Below are 12,728 nucleotides of genomic sequence, written 5' to 3'. Positions count from 1 at the left end.
TCAGGCCTACAGGGACACAGGTGCCAGTGTTACCATGGTAATAGAGAAACTGGTCCACCCTGAACAACACCTACTTGGTCACCAGTACCAAGTAACTGATGCTCATAACAACACACTTAGCCACCCCATGGCTGTTGTGAATCTCAACTGGGGGGGGGGGGTTACTGGTCCAAAGAAAGTTGTGGTTGCCTCAGATTTACCTGTAGACTGTCTACTAGGAAATGATTTGGAGACATCAGCTTGGTCAGATGTGGAGTTGGAGGCTCATGCAGCAATGCTGGGCAATCCAGGGCATATTTTTGCTTTAACCAGGGCTCAGGCCAAAAAGCAAAAAGGACAGGGTGACTTGGATCCTGGAAGAATGGACCAAGTGATCCATAAAGCTAGGGTTAGTAGAAGTAAATCACTACCTACTATCCCTCCCTCTACAGTGGATTCAACTTCTGAGGAAGAAGAATTTCCACCCTGTGCAGTACCTACACCAGAGGAGCTGGAAGCAGACACTGCTGAGCTTTTGGGTGAAGGGGGGCCTGCCAGGGAGGAGCTGAGTGTGGCACAGCATACCTGTCCCACACTCGAGGGTCTAAGGCAGCAAGCTGTCAAACAAGCAAATGGGGATGTCAGTGACTCTCACAGAGTTTACTGGGAGGACAACCTCTTGTACACTGAAGCAAGGGATCCAAAACCTGGAGCTGCCAGGAGATTGGTGATTCCTCAGGAGTACAGAAAGTTCCTCCTAACTCTAGCCCACGACATTCCCTTAGCTGGACATTTGGGGCAAATGAAAACTTGGGACAGGCTTGTCCCCTTGTTTCATTGGCCTAGAATGTCAGAGGACACAAAGGAATTTTGTAAGTCCTGTGAAACCTGTCAAGCCAGTGGCAAGACAGGTGGCACTCCAAAGGCACCCCTTATCCCACTGCCTGTGGTTGGGGTTCCCTTTGAAAGAGTAGGGGTAGACATAGTTGGCCCCCTTGACCCTCCTACTGCTTCAGGCAATAGGTTTATCTTGGTGGTAGTGGACCATGCCACCAGATATCCTGAAGCAATTCCTCTAAGGACCACTACAGCTCCTGCAGTGGCAAAGGCCCTCCTGGGAATCTTTTCCAGGGTGGGCTTCACAAAAGAGGTGGTATCAGACAGGGGAAGCAATTTCATGTCTGCTTACTTAAAGGCCATGTGGAAGGAGTGTGGTGTTACATACAAGTTCACCACACCCTATCATCCACAAACAAATGGACTGGTGGAGAGATTTAACAAAACTCTCAAAGGCATGATTATGGGACTCCCTGAAAAACTCCACAGGAGATGGGATATCCTGTTACCTTGCCTCCTTTTTGCTTACAGGGAGGTACCCCAAAAAGGAGTGGGCTTCAGCCCCTTTGAACTCCTATTTGGATACCCTGTGAGAGGTCCTCTAACACTTGTTAAGGAGGGTTGGGAACAACCTTTAAAAGCTCCAAAGCAAGAAATAGTGGACTATGTACTTGGCCAGTAAAAACCTTCAGGCCATCCAAGAGCTCCAAAAGCAATGGCATGACCAGAAGGCTGTTTTGGTTCAGTACCAACCAGGGCAGAAAGTGTGGGTCTTGGAGCCTGTGGCCCCAAGAGCACTCCAAGATAAATGGAGTGGACCCCACATAATTGTTGAGAAAAAGGGTGAAGTCACCTACTTAGTTGACTTAGGCATTGCCAGGAGTCCCCTTAGGGTGCTCCATGTCAATCGCCTGAAACCCTACTATGACAGGGCTGATCTCACCCTGCTCATGGCAACAGATGAAGGACAGGAAGAAGAGAGTGACCCTCTCCCTGATCTCTTCTCTTCCACAGAACAAGATGCTCTAGTAGAAGGTGTAGTTTTGGCAGATTGTCTTACTGCTGAGCAGAAAGAACACTGCATAATTCTCCTGGGTCAGTTTTCTGAACTCTTCTCTACTGTGCCAGGCACCACTTCTTGGTGTGAGCACACTATAGATACTGGAGACAGCTTGCCTGTCAAAAGTAAGATCTATAGGCAGCCTGGCCATGTCAGAGACTGCATAAAGCAAGAGGTGCAGAAAATGCTTGAACTGGGAGTGGTTGAGCACTCTGAAAGTCCATGGGCCTCTCCTGTGGTACTTGTACCAAAACCTCATTCCAAGGATGGAAAAAAGGAAATGTGGTTTTATGTAGACTATAGAGGTCTCAACCAGGTAACCAAAACTGATGCTCACCCTATACCCAGGGCAGATGAGCTAATAGATACACTGGCAAGTATCTAAGCACTTTTGACTTGACTGCAGGGTATTGGCAGATCAAATTATCAGAAGATGCAAAAGCAAAAACTGCATTTTCAACCATTGGAGGCCATTACCAGTTCACAGTAATGCCTTTTGGATTGAAAAATGCACCTGCCACTTTTCAAAGGTTGGTAAATACAGTCCTGCAAGGGCTGGAAGCTTTTAGTGCAGCATATCTAGATGATATAGCTGTCTTTTGCTCCAGCTGGGATGATCACCTGGTCCACCTATGGAAAGTTTTAGAGGCCCTGCAAAAGGCAGGCCTCACTATCAAGGCTTCAAAGTGCCAGATAGGGCAGGGGAAGGTGGTTTATCTGGGACACCTGGTAGGTGGAGAACAGATTGCACCACTTCAGGGGAAAATCCAAACTATTATAGATTAGGTTCCCCCTACAACGCAGACCCAGGTGAGAGCCTTCTTAGGCCTCACTGGGTATTGCAGGAGGTTCATAAAGAACTATGGCTCCATTGCAGCCCCTCTTAATGACCTCACATCTAAAAAAATGCCTAAAAAGGTATTGTGGACAGCTAACTGTCAGAAAGCTTTTGAGGAGCTGAAGCAGGCCGTGTGCTCTGCACCTGTCCTGGAAAGCCCCTGTTACTCCAACAAATTCATTGTCCAAACTGATGCATCTGAATTAGGGGTAGGGGCAGTCTTATCACAACTTAATTCTGAGGGCCAGGATCAACCTGTTGCTTTTATCAGCAGGAGGTTGACCCCTAGAGAAAAGCGTTGGTCTGCCATAGAGAGGGAGGCCTTTGCTGTGGTCTGGGCACTGAAGAAGATGAGGCCATACCTGTTTGGCACTCACTTCATTGTTCAGACAGACCACAAACCTCTACTTTGGCTAAAACAAATGAAAGGTGAAAACCCTAAATTATTGAGGTGGTCCATATCCCTACAGGGAATGGATTATACAGTGGAACATAGACCTAGGAGTACCCACTCCAATGCAGATGGACTCTCCAGATATTTCCACTTAGACAATGAAGTCTCATCAGGTCATGGCTAGTCTTATTGTCCTTCGTTTGGGGGGGGTTGTGTAGGAAAGTACCATCTTGCCTGGCATGTTACCCCCATATTTTACTGTATATATGTTGTTTTAGTTGTATGTGTCACTGGGACCCTGCCAGCCAGGGCCCCAGTGCTCATAAGTGTGCCCTTTATGTGTTACCTGTGTTATGGCTAACTGTCTCACTGAGGCTCTGCTAATCAGAACCTCAGTGGTTATGCTCCCTCATTTCTTTCCAAATTGTCACTAACAGGCTAGTGACCAATTTTACCATTTTACATTGGCATACTGGAACACCCTTATAATTCCCTAGTATATGGTACTGAGGTACCCAGGGTATTGGGGTTCCAGGAGATCCCTATGGGCTGCAGCATTTCTTTTGCCACCCATAGGGAGCTCTGACAATTCTTACACAGGCTTGCCACTGCAGCCTGAGTGAAATAACGTCCACGTTATTTCACAGCCATTTTACACTGCACTTAAATAACTTATAAGTCACCTATATGTCTAACCTTTACCTGGTAAAGGTTGGGTGCTAAGTTACTTAGTGTGTGGGCACCCTGGCACTAGCCAAGGTGCCCCCACATTGTTCAGGGCCAATTCCCCAGACTTTGTGAGAGCGGGGACACCATTACACGCGTGCACTACATATAGGTCACTACCTATGTGTAGCTTCACAATGGTAACTCCGAATATGGCCATGTAGCATGTCTAATATCATGGAATTGCCCCACAAATGCCATCCTGGTATTGGGGAGACAATCTCATGATTCCCCGGGTCTCTAGCACAGACCCGGGTACTGCCAAACTGCCTTTCCCGGGGTTTCACTGCAGCCGCTGCTGCTGCCAACCCCTCAGACAGGTTTCTGCCCTCCTGGGGTCCAGCCAGGCTTGGCCCAGGAAGGCAGAACAAAGGACTTCCTCAGAGAGAGGGTGTTACACCCTCTCCCTTTGGAATAAGGTGTCAGGGCTGGGGAGGAGTAGCCTCCCCCAGCCTCTGGAAATGCTTTGATGGGCACAGATGGTTCCCATCTCTGCATAAGCCAGTCTACACCGGTTCAGGGATCCCTCAGCCCTCATCTGGCGTGAAACTGGACAAAGGAAAGGGGAGTGGCCACTCCCCTGACCTGCACCTCCCCTGGGAGGTGCCCAGAGCTCCTCCAGTGTGCTCCAGACCTCTGCCATCTTGGACACAGAGGTGCTGCTGCCACACTGGACTGCTCTGAATGGCCAGGGCCAGCAGGTGACGTCAGAGACTCCTTCTGATAGCCTCCTTCAGGTGTTGCTAGCCTATCCTCTCTCCTAAGTAGCCAAACCCTCTTTTCTGGTTATTTAGGGTCTCTGCTTTGGGGAATTCCTTAGATAACGAATGCAAGAGCTCATCAGAGTTCCTCTGCATCTCTCTCTTCACCTTCTGCCAAGGAATCGACTGCTGACCGCGCTGGAAGCCTGCAAACCTGCAACAAAGTAGCAACGACGACTACTGCGACACTGTAACGCTGATCCAGCCGCCTTCTCGACTGTTTTCCTGGTGGTGCATGCTGTGGGGGTAGTCTGCCTCCTCTCTTCACTAGAAGCTCCGAATAAATCTCCCGTGGGTCGACGGAATCTTCCCCCTGCAACCGCAGGCACCAAAGATCTGCATCACCGGTACTCTGGGTCTCCTCTCAGCACAACGAGCGAGGTCCCTTGAACCCAGCAACTCTGTCCAAGTGACTCCCACAGTCCAGTGACTCTTCAGTCCAAGTTTGGTGGAGGTAAGTCCTTGCCTCCCCACGCCAGACTGCATTGCTGGGAACCGCGTGTTTTGCAGCTACTCCGCCTCCTGTGCACTCCACGAAGATTTCCTTTGTGCACAGCCAAGCCTGGGTCCACGGCACTCTAACCTGCATTGCACGACCTCCTGAGTTGCCCTCCGGCGGCGTGGGACTCTCTTGTGCAACTTCGGGTGAGCACCATTTCACTCCACTTTGTAGTGCCTGTTCCGGCACTTCTGCGGGTGCTGCCTGCTTCTGAGAGGGACTCCTTGTCTTGCTGGACGCCCCCTCTGTCCCCTCACATAATTGGTGACATTCTGGTCCCTCCTGGGCCACAGCAGCATCCAAAAACCCTAACCGCGACCCTTGCAGCTAGCAAGGCTTGTTTGCGGTCTTTCTGCGGGAAAACACTTCTGCACGACTCTTCACGACGTGGGACATCCATCCTCCAAAGGGGAAGTTTCTAGCCCTTGTCGTTCATGCAGAATCCTCAGCTTCTACCATCCAGTGGCAGCTTCTTTGCATCCACAGCTGGCATTTCCTGGGCATCTGCCCACTCCCGACTTGATCGTGACTTTTGGACTTGGTCCCCTTGTTCCACAGGTACCCTCGTCTGGAAATCCATTGTTGTTGCATTGCTGGTGTTGGTCTTTCCTGCAGAATTCCCCTATCATGACTTCTGTGCTCTTTGGGGATCTTAGGTGCACTTGGCACCCACTTTTCAGGATCTTGGGGTGGGCTATTTTTCTAACCCTCACTGTTTTCTTACAGTCCCAGCGACCCTCTACAAGGTCATATAGGTTTGGGGTCCATTCGTGGTTCGCATTCTACTTCTAGAGTATATGGTTTGTGTTGCCCCTATCCCTATGTGCCCCCATTGCATTCTATTGTGACTATACATTGTTTGCACTGTTTTCTATTGCTATTACTGCATATTTTGGTGTTGTGTACATATATCTTGTGTATATTTGCTATCCTCATACTGAGGGTACTCACTGAGATACTTTGGCATATTGTCATAAAAATAAAGTACCTTTATTTTTAGTATATCTGTGTATTGTGTTTTCTTATGATATTGTGCATATGACACTGGTGAAACTGTAGGAGCTTCACTCGTCTCCTAGTTCAGCCTAAGCTGCTCTGCTAAGCTACCTTTTCTATCAGCCTAAGCTGCTAGACACCCCTATACACTAATAAGGGATACCTGGGCCTGGTGCAAGGTGTAAGTACCCCTTGGTACTCACTACAAGCCAGTCCAGCCTCCTACACAGTCGTTCCTGGCAGAGTATCCTCAGATCCTGAAATGTACTACTTGATGGGGTCAGTAATCAATGTTCTTATACCCAGTGGTGACTTTGAAGTGGGGGGGCTTCAAAATGGGGTTTTGAAGTGTACACATATTCTCCCTCTCCTGCCCTGGCTCCAGACACAAAATAGGTGGATGTTCAGCTCTTTGTGTGGGAATAGGCACAGCCCTATTCACGTGCAGGTATCAGATCTTCCTTTCCATCTAGCTCAGGAAGGCCAATAAGCCTTGTGATGGGGCATCAGGATGTAAATGGCACACCTCAGCTTATTGTATCTGTGGCTGTCTACAGGGAATACACAAAGACTAGCTGTCACCCAAATCAAATGTGTATTGGAGGTAGGCAGCAGGCCCACAGTGCGTAAGAGCAGAAAAATGGTAACTTTCTAAAAATTACATTTTTTAAGTTGCAGTCATAAATCCAACTGTATCATTAAGAAGGACCTATTATTACAAGTACCATATACAACAGGCCTACTCCTTTTCAATCAGGAATTATACTTAGTAGGTGTATTGAGGAATCTCCAATGTTATCCTATGAGAGTGGTAGGCCTCACATGAGTGAAAAACACATTTGGGAGTTTTTAACTACCAGTGCATGAAAAACTAAAAACTTTATGCCCTGCCTTTTACTTATGCTGCACCCCCCGCTATGGGCTACCCAGGGCCTAACTTAGTGGTGGCTTATGTGTCGTAAAAGGGGAGATTAATGCTTTTCAGTGGGTTTTAAATGCCAAGCCAACATGGCAGTGAAACTGCACATACGGCTCTGCAGTGGCAGGCCTGGGGCATGTTTAAAGGGCTACTTAAGTAGGTGGCACAATCAGTGATGCATAGCAACAAAAGGCATTTCATAAACAGGCCCATGTCCCATACAGTGCACTTTAAAAGGGACATATAAGTAACTTAAATATTACAATTGTAGATACACCAATGTCACCATGTTTTAGGGGAGTAGGCATATGCACTTTAGCACTGGTTAGAAGTACTAAAGAGCCCAGAGTCATAAGGCCAACAAAAACAGATCGGCAAAAGTGAGGCTACATAGGCTAAAAGTTTGGGGTAAAAGAATCCTTCAGGCTGTTAGGTTTAACAGATTAACTGCTTCGACAGAGACATTTGATGATTTCCTTGATGCACTAGAAGAAAGAGATAGCAAGTAGTTTATAAAATACCTTAAGAATTTTGTTGGTGAGGGTGTAAAAGAAGTCATAAAGAAAATACCACAAGCTGACCAAAGTTATATACTGTCAAATTAAAGAAGCCTTGAACCTCAAATTCACTCCAGTGCTGAGTTAACATTATAAAAGGTACAATTTCAGTCAGGAATGACAGAGAGTTGGTGAAACCATGGACAAATTTGTAGAGAGACTGGATACGCTCATCAAAAACTGTAAGTATGATGAATTTAATGATGAGGAAGCAATAGGTCTCTGAGGTATTGATGAATGCTTGTCAGATTCATTTGGACGAAGAGTGCTGAGAGAAACTCTTAGTCTGGAGCATATTCTCATGGCGGCCAGAGCTGAAGAGTGTCCCAATTAACAAGCTGCAGACATGGAGGCTGGAATTTCCCAAAGAGAGCCAGTCATAACATGAAAAGCAGGCAAAAGCACAAAGATGAAGACCACAGTGATGTCTCCATGGAAAAAGAAGCTATGCTTCAGGTGTGGTCTGTCATTTCCTCACAAAGGTAGGTTGCCCACCATTAGATCTGCAAAGGAGACCATTTTGTAATGGTTTGCAAGTTGAAGGAAAGAAGTATGTCCGACATGGCGAGAAGACAAACTGGCTGCCAGAATGTTCCAGAAGTGATGGTTGACACGCCCACAAGGCCAAGTGACAACATCAACTGGGACATATCGACACCAAACAAACTCAATCATCATCTAAACCATCATCATACGTTCTTCAGTAACAATACCAAGTGAATATGATTGTGCAATACCGATGTTTACCTCCGTAAAATGTGTGCATGTTGGACTGGCAGCATGTGGAGAAAAACACCAGAAAAAAAAGTTGACATGAAAAAGAACCAAAGTCTTTCAAACATTGCCCGTAGATTACACTGAAAGTGAATGGTTGTTCAATACCTTTCATTATCGACTGTGGTGCATTGATAAACATTGTCCCGAAGAAATATATTGAGCTATCTCCATTGCCTCAACTGATAATATTGAAAAATAATTCATATACATGGGGTGCATCAACTTCATTAAAAAGTCAAGGTTTATTGGTAGCAATGATGAAACAAAAAAAGACAAAAGTGCAAGAGTCCATTCATGTGCTTCAAGGTACGATGTCAAGTGCACAGCTGCTGAAACTACAACATGAATGATCATCAATAAATAGTAAGTCAGTTCCTTTCTTTGTTTCATGGGTTAGGAATACTTGAGACCATGATAGTGCAATTGCATATTAATGAGGATGTCCGTCCTGTTGCACAAAGACACAGAAGAACTGCATTTGATTTGCCAGAAGCTCTTCAATAGGAACTTGAGTCATTACTTAACCATGATAACATTGAATGTTCTACTGATCCAATGCCATGGGTTTCTCCCATATTGAGAGTACCCAAAAAGGATAGTGAAGGAGCTGTATGCATCTGTGTAGATGTGTATCCAGCAAACCAGACAATTGAAAGCAAAAGACATCCAGGTCCACACATTGCTGACTTGATTACACAATTGAACTGTGCAAAAGACTTGTCTCGCTTCGATTTAAACAATGTATAACATCAGTTGAAACTTGAGGAGAAGTGCAAATACATTACAGCCTTTTCTACACTTTAGTCGATTTCAGTATAAACGACCACGTTTTGGTGTGTCATCAGCTGCAGATATTTTTCAAGATGTTTTTCGACATATCATACAGCCCATCATGAATGCTTTTAACTATAGTGATGCCATTTTAGTCTTCGGAGCTGCATGAAAGGAGCATGATAAAGATATCTAGCAGGTGTGTTGTCTATTGGTTGATGCAGGTTTAGCTTTGAATGATGAGAAATGTGAATTCAATGAGACAACGCTAAAGTTATTTGGCCATATCTTTTCTGATGGGAGTATGACACCTGATACCACCAAGGTGCAAGGGTTGTCAACTGCAAGTACTCTATAAGATTCTTCCATGTTATGTTATGTTCATTCATTGGAATGGCCAGTTACTGTCCCAGTTACATTCAAGACTTTGCCACTTTGAGGGCTCCACTGAGAGATGGCCAAAAAGAATGTTTTATTTCAGTGGTCAGGTGAATGTGAGCAGAGCTTTACAAGAATCACACAAACACATCATAGCATCAAGAATGCTACTGAAATAGCATAGTTTGATCCAAAGCTCCATACAGAAGTTATTGTTAACACTAGCCCAGTCAGGTTAGGCACAATCCTTGCACAGCACAATAGGCACCCAAATAACTGAAGACAAATTCTGGCATATGCAAGCAAAACTTTGTCCTAAATTGAACATGGTTATTGACAACCTTAAAAAGAAAGTTTAGCTGTGGTGTGGGCTTGTGTACATTACCATGTGGTCTTATATGGAAAACCTTTTACACCTGTGACAGATCATCAAGCACTGTTTACCATCTTTGGCAATCCAAAAGCCAAGATGCCTCCTTGAATAGAATGTTAGGGGTCTACAATTACACAAACACAACTACACAATTGTGCATCATTCAGGAAAATATCAAAACCCTGCCGACCACTTCTCTAGAGTGCCTATACAGTGTCAGGCTCAATCCTACATGAACTTCATTGTGAAATCAAACACACCAGCTGCCCTATATCGTTGGAGCAAATTATCACTGCAATGAGTCAGGATAATGACATATTAAAACTGAAAGTCATTATTACATATCAGTCTTGAAACCACCTCTTGCCAGTGACTGGGAACACCAGAAATTCAAAAATGTGAAAGAAGAACTGTCCATGACTGAAGAAGGCATTATCAGAAGAGGTGCAAGTATTGTTATTACTGATACTCTGCGACAATAGATAATTGTAGTGGCTCATGAAGGACATAGTTGCTACAAAGCGAGCGCTCTCTAAGGCCGAGTTTGGATTCCTCCTCTCGATGAAACAGTAATAAAGAGAGTTGAAGGCCTGTCATCAATGCAACTGACTGTCATTGAAAACTACTCAACACCCCTTAAACATGTCAGAATTGTCAAAGCATGCATGGGAAAACAATTAGGTTGACTGTTTTGGTTCTCTTGACAATGGACATCACTGAATGGGGATTGTTGATTACTACTCTCATTTCTCATTGGTGGAAGATCTCTCTTTGATCACTCAAGAAAAAAAACATCAAGAGATTAGACAGCATCTTTGCGACATGGAATATTCCTGTTATCAATTGCTCACCTTTCAACAGTCGAGAATTCAGAGATTTTCTCAGTCACCTCAATGTGAAGAATCAGAAAATCATGCCTCCTTGGCCACAGGCTAATGGTCTTGTTGAAAGTTTCATGAATACATTAAAGAAGGCTGTTCAGCATGCCGTATAGGAAAAGCTTGATCTTAAAATGGTTTTGAATTCTATCTTATGAGCCTACCGTTCAACTCCTCACTCGCCTACAGCTGAAGGCCCTGCACCTTTGATGTTCAAGAGAGGAATAATGACCAGGCTACCTCACTAGTCAACACAAGGACACGTTTTAGAAGGAAACTCGTACCAAAGACTTGGATCATCAAAAGAAAATAAAGGCCTATGCAGACAAGCAACAACATGACGAAGACATTGTTTTCACAAGAGGAAATATTTTGATTGTCCGTCAGCTGAGAAAACATGTCTGATGATCCATTTGATGCTGATCCATTGCATGTCATACCAAACAAAGGACACATGGTGACTGCCCAATATCCTGTAAAATCCATTACACAAGAGATCTTTCATTCCAAACATGGGGCTCGCCGTTAGTCAGATACTGGTGTGAATGCAGAGACTGGTTCAGAAAGGACAATTGGAAAACCCCCAGATTTCTGTTGCTCCAGCATTACCAGCACAGATCATGGACACTCCAACTGCTGGTTCCAGTTTCCAAAGACATGATCGGTATGAGTCATCAGAGCACCATGAAGGCTCATTAAAGAGCTAAGATTGTATATAAATTTGTTTTAAAAAAATGCATTCTTTAATTTAACAGAGGGGAGATGTAGTATTGCATGGGCTATGAATGACAGGGCCTCTTAGCTCCTGAAGGGCCCATAGAACTGTTACATAAGTGTTGGAACGTGATTTAGAATGTTGAGTTTGTGGTTACACATGGATTAGTAAAGACGTGTAATATATAGCTCCATGTGTGGTGTAGTTATTGGCCGGTATCCTGGCTGGGGAAGACCCTGCAGGTATCCTGGAGCTTCTGTGGGAAACCAGGAAGAATGAATATCTATCCTAAAAATTTCCATGGCACTTCTTTTGATGATGTTCACTAGGAGCGAGTAGAAATAGGAGTGAGTCAATCATCACTACAATGGTTTTAATTTATGTTGATGTCACAGATGGTATTTGGCCTTAGACTGGTAGTCCTTCAGTTCTTAAAACGTTAGAATTTCTATTTTGGACAGATTTTGTTTAAGTTGATCCCTCAGCATAAATTATTTGACAGCAAGGGAACAGTGGACTAGATGAGAGATATTTAGATCCTTCAGGTTTTACATCCTTACCTACAATATTTTAGGATCATTTGGGATTGTGACTCAATTTAACTTTAAATTGGGTATGCAGATCAGTTTACATTGAGGCAAAAGTAAGTACTGATTTTCTCCTTACTTTTAGTTTCTTATGTACAACCCTACGTGGTCTGTGTTATGTGCAAGTTAAGTATTTATACATTCCAAATCCTTTAAAGAACATTTCATAATATGCATTCAATAAGCTGCAGCTCTTGACCACCTTATGTTGCATTAAGGAATTTAGTTTTACTAGAATCCTCGTGCAAACTTTTTCTACTATTTGACAGTTCCTTCAATTACTAAATGGGTGGATAGTACTTATCGAAATTAGGATCTATTAAAATGCATGCTAAGAAACATATCTCTTTTTTGCTTCGAAAGACAATTTTTGGACTGTCAATTACTTTTAATATCTAATCCGGCACCGCAGCATGAGGTTTTAATATGATTTAGCTCTATATTCACATAGACATTAAGGGCCAAATGTACTTAGATGTACAGAGACTCCACAGAAATCGCTATTTAGGAAATGAAAAATGATATGTATCAAAATACCAATTTCTTAAAAGTGATTCCTGTAAAGTAGTAATCGTTATTAGGAATTCACAATTAAGAAATCCCATGCCATTTGTGACAATGGGCCAGTTTTGCTTTCCAAAATAGTAACTCACTATTTTAGGAATGCAAAACTAAGGATGGCT

The sequence above is a fragment of the Pleurodeles waltl genome, chromosome 7 (genome assembly GCF_031143425.1).
Source record: "Pleurodeles waltl isolate 20211129_DDA chromosome 7, aPleWal1.hap1.20221129, whole genome shotgun sequence".
NCBI lineage: Eukaryota > Metazoa > Chordata > Amphibia > Caudata > Salamandridae > Pleurodeles > Pleurodeles waltl.
This window is presented reverse-complemented; position numbering follows the sequence as displayed.